The sequence below is a fragment of the Myotis davidii genome, unplaced genomic scaffold (genome assembly GCF_000327345.1).
Source record: "Myotis davidii unplaced genomic scaffold, ASM32734v1 scaffold962, whole genome shotgun sequence".
In the NCBI taxonomy this organism is placed as follows: Eukaryota; Metazoa; Chordata; class Mammalia; order Chiroptera; family Vespertilionidae; genus Myotis; species Myotis davidii.
This window is the reverse complement of record NW_006295559.1, coordinates 6,338,172-6,342,805: the sequence shown is the minus strand read 5'-3', so window position 1 is coordinate 6,342,805 and position 4,634 is coordinate 6,338,172. Positions and strand designations below refer to the sequence as shown.

Below are 4,634 nucleotides of genomic sequence, written 5' to 3'. Positions count from 1 at the left end.
GCTGCCTCCCCGCCCCCTCCGCCTCCTCCCTCTGCCTCTCAGAGGCTCAGTCTGGAGGCCGCCATCTTCGCCCAAGCTGGGAGCGACCGCGCTCTAATGCGCACAGGCACACATGCGCAGTAGGGCGAGCCCCCGATGTGGTGTCCGGAGTCCACGCAGCGCGAGAAGGGCCCCGCCCCTCGGCGTGTGCTGGGAAGGACACGCCCCTGGGCACGCACGCGCGGAAGGAGGGCCACGCCCCTCCGCATGTGGCTCTGATTCCCGAGGCCTGTGGCTGCACCAGCCCAGGGTGCTGCACTCTTTAGTGCACACATGCGCAGTAGGGCGAGCCCCCGATGTGGTGTCCGGAGTCCACGCAGCGCGAGAAGGGCCCCGCCCCTCGGCGTGTGCTGGGAAGGACACGCCCCTGGGCACGCACGCGCGGAAGGAGGGCCACGCCCCTCCGCATGTGGCTCTGATTCCCGAGGCCTGTGGCTGCACCAGCCCAGGGTGCTGCACTCTTTAGTTCACTGAAGCCCTGGTTGCAAGCATTTCTCCAGCCGAGACCTTGACTTCAAATGCCTCGGAGTTTCCCGGAGGCAGTCCGAAGCCTCAGCCGACTACCAACCTGTCTGGCCGGATTGCGAGCCGTCAGGTTCACTTGCTGTTGAGACTCCCGGGACAGCTGTAGAGCAGAATTTAAATGTCGGTTGACCTGGACAGTCGCCAAAACCAAAGCTTGGGAGATGCCTCCGGCCTTTTACTGGTGGCAGGGCCAGAAAGATACACCGATAGCTCCGTTTATTGCGTGCTGGTCACGTGTCGAGAGCTTACTTAATCTTCAACTCTGTCATAGCGGAGTTATCCTCGTTTTTGCAGGTAAAATGGTGTCCCTCCCCACAGTAGTGGGACTTGGTGTTTGAAACCAAGCAATCTGACTCCAGAGTCTGTGCCCTTGATACCATCTCCCTGAACATATGGGAGCGAGGGGGCGGGGGGAGAGTCAGGTTAGAGAAATAAGAGGATATCGTGTGTTAACTTGTCGGTAAAGGTTTAATTAAAGAAGTTCAGCTTCCACTATCAGGTGAACTCTAAAGAGGATAGTTCAAAAATAGGTGATTCTGCTCCAGACTTCAAACTATGATCGTCTCGAACGGCTTGTACGGATACATTAGTGTAGGGGGGTTAAAGGTCTCTGATAGTAGTTTAATACTCTGCAGAGCAATCCCGAAGTTGTCATTCCTTTGGAATCCCTTTCAGTGGTTGGCTCGTATTTCAGAGATGGCGACTGCAGGATGAAAAGTGTAGACAGTAGTTCTTACAGACTTTGCTTCTTGACTTTATTGGCCTTGCCCTGCCTTGGGGTAGTAAAAAACTGCATTTACATTAGACTTTCCTGTACTGCGGCCCTAAGATAAGGTGCATCTAAGGAGTGGTACCAGGAATAGCTGGGTGTGGGAAGACAAAACCAGAAATAGAGTAGGAAGGAAGAAGAAAAAAGAAACAGGAGGGCTGAATTAAGAGGTCTTCTCGGCTTATCCCATGAAAACAGACACCTGTGTTTATCTTACAGGTTGCAAAGCGTTCCAGTAATTCCAGAAGTAGGTGTGAGGTGTGTTATTTCTATGTTATAGATTAAGCAGACCCAGAGAGCCCAAGAGACTTGCCCAAATCGACCCAACTCCTAGAAGTTGAGAAGAGATTTAATCACAGGACTTGTAACATCAAGGCCGGTGAACTATTAAACCTCCACTCTGCCTCTCTGTTCAATATCGGGCACAAGTAAAATTGACTATGGGAGTTGGGAGAAGTCTTAGGCAACATGAATTGCCCCTTCCTGCCCATCTCCTGTAGTAGAAAATTCCCTGCCTCCCCAGACATTTTCCCCCCCATTTTGCAGTTTTAGAAACCACTCTGTATTCAGTTGGCCCTCTCTTTCATGAATAGTGTTTTTGTTTGTTTTTTCTTCCTCTATGTGACATCCCTTTAAGTATTTGCCAGTACAGCTAATTATCCCGTCCCTTTTCCTCTCCTCTGCTTATCCCTCTCACCACCCCAGCCACAGCTGCTCATCTCCAAAAGCCCAAAAGCCATATTCCTAGTGCTTTCAACTGTAGCTTACAGGATGTGGTTTCAAGCTTTTTCACAAATCCCCTGCTTGCCATTAATTAGATTTGCACAAGTTTGTAGTGTTGTTCCTAAAACAGTAAAATTAAACAGACAGGAAGGATAGGAGGACTTGTCTCTTCTTTCCCTCTTCTGATAAATCAGTCCCATGGCCCTCACACCCCCCTCCCTTTTTTTTTTTTAAGAGTAATAAATATAAGACAGGATCCTCAAACTTCTCTTTCAGGATTTATCTTTCTATTCAAAATCCAAGTTTGCCTTAGCTTTTCTGACACTTTCATAGCACGCACTATCAAATTTACAATCAAGAACAACACAGAAGATGTCCTTCCAAATTATGTGATATCCTATATAATAAAAGCCTAATATGCAAATTGTCCCCTCAGGTGGTTGTTTGACCAGGAGTTCAACCACTTGCTATGACATGTGCTGACCACCAGGGGGTGGCACGGAACATGGCAGGCATTGACGACGTGGCGTTGGCAGCAGGCAGCAGTGGAGGCACTGCTGACCCCAATGGGCTCTGAGAGCAGGACTGAGCGGAATGGTGGAGCAGGTGAGGGGGCAGCACCAGGCCAAGGCGGATGCAAAGGGGGGCCAGCGGAGGCTTGATCACCCAGCCGATAGCTCCAAAGATGGTGACCAGCAGTGGCTGGCTCCCAGGCACGGAAGGAGCCAGGCAGGGGGCCCAGCCCTGACCGATCGCCCCATAGGCAGGATGGTGGAGCAGGTGAGGGGGCGGTGCCAGGCCAAGGCAGGGTGCCAGGCAGGGCTGCAGGTCTTTGAGGCTGGGGGCATGACCTGGGGCTATGAGCCTAGGGGCACAAGCTGTGGCTCAATCCCCACAGGCCACCCCCAGGGACCCCACCCATGCATGAATTCGTGCACTGGGCCTCTAGTATGTTTATAATATTTCACAGCCTCTTAAGTATCAGTAGCTTTTATCAGTGGCATAAGTTAGTATACAGGCAGGAGAGGCTTAGGATTTTAGAAACCCACAAGACAATCAAACTTATCGAACTCCATATTGCTGTTAAATTGTCTGCCTAATTACATCAATACCCAGATCCTAAATAAATTCCTAAGAACTCTACACAATTCAGCAAGATTTGAACTGTTTCCAGTGCAGTAGCCACTAACCCATATGGCTATGGAGTACTTGAAATAAAGTTAAAGTAACATTAGATTGAATATGGAAAAATATAAAACATTGCATTAACAATTTTTATATTGCCCTAACCGGTTTGGCTCAATGGATACAGTGTCAGCCTGTGGACTGAAAGGTCCCAGGTTTGATTTCAGTCAAGGACAATTACCTTGATTTCGGGCCATGCAGGTGGCAGCCAGTCAATGATTCTCTTTCATCACTGATAGTTCTCTCTCGCTCTCCCTTCCTCTCTGAAATCAGTAAAAATATATTTTAAAATGTAGCTACTAGAAAATGCGGAATTTTATATGTGGCTCCCAGGATGTTTCTGGTAGACAGTTTGCTACAGAAAGTCTTATTGCAGATACACAGTGTCAGATAATACTTTCCCATTGAGTTGGCAAGCTTGAAGACCCCACAGAATCTCTCCTGGGCCTCATTTTAATTTCTTACATGGTTGTTTTTTGTTTTTCTCCAAGTTTATCTCAACACATATATTTAGTATTTTTGTGTTCCTCTATACCCAACTCATATATTGTATAGACTTAAAATTATCAGCAACATCTGGCAAAAAATGATATGAGGATTCCTTGACATATATACATATGTATCTACCCATATATAGTTTCCATGTTTAAAAATAAATAAATAATATTCTGGTTTCCTCTATGTACTTAATCCTATCCCAGAAACTAAATTTATTATTAATAAATTTCATTATTATTAGTGAAAATGTCTTTGTTAAAGTATAATGCTGTTCATATATAAAGGATTTTGGACTTATAATACTTTAAGTCAAAACTAACAAAAACATGCTTTCATTTAATTATAGGAGATTATCAAGTTCTGACCATATTTTCAGAACTGGGTCAAGAGAGAAAATGAAATACCTGTTCGGTGGTTTAACAATTTAAAACCATTACTGAAGTATTAACTGATTAAGGAAAAGACCTTTCTGTGTCCTTTTCCTCATTAAAACTAACCCCTGTAATTCTCTTTTAGCAATAGATAAATTGTTAAGGATTTTCCAATTCAAATGTTGTTACTAGTTAATCCAAACACTTCCAGTATTACCAGAGTTGAGAACAATTTAGAATCTTACATATTTTCCCCCCAAAAGGATTTTTAAGTGAATAAGATTTCCAATCTGCTATGAAATTATTACATTCAGACAGTTTTTAATCATCAGCCCTTGAAGGAAATGTAAGGTGGTAAAAGGATCATAGTCAAGTCCCTTAACCCCTTTGCACCATAGTTTCCTCATCTGTAAACTATTTATATTTCCCTTGAGAGACAGTAGTGAGAATTAAATAATATAACCGCTTGGAGCACCTGCCTACTAAGCACTCAATAACTTGCTTTTTTGCTATAGTTAATCTCA

The 4,634-nt window shown here is 45.4% G+C and overlaps 1 protein-coding gene across 1 annotated transcript in view; it reads right to left on the bottom strand.

Annotated features, from left to right (window-relative positions):
- Positions 1-3,080, bottom strand: part of DNAJC13 (DnaJ heat shock protein family (Hsp40) member C13) — a 125,359-nt gene extending 122,279 nt beyond the window's left edge. The window contains exon 1 of the mRNA XM_006770201.2: positions 3,073-3,080. The gene's annotated coding sequence lies outside the window, so the exon portion shown is untranslated. The remainder of the gene's footprint in view (positions 1-3,072) is intronic.
- Between the last annotated feature and the right edge of the window lie 1,554 nt (positions 3,081-4,634).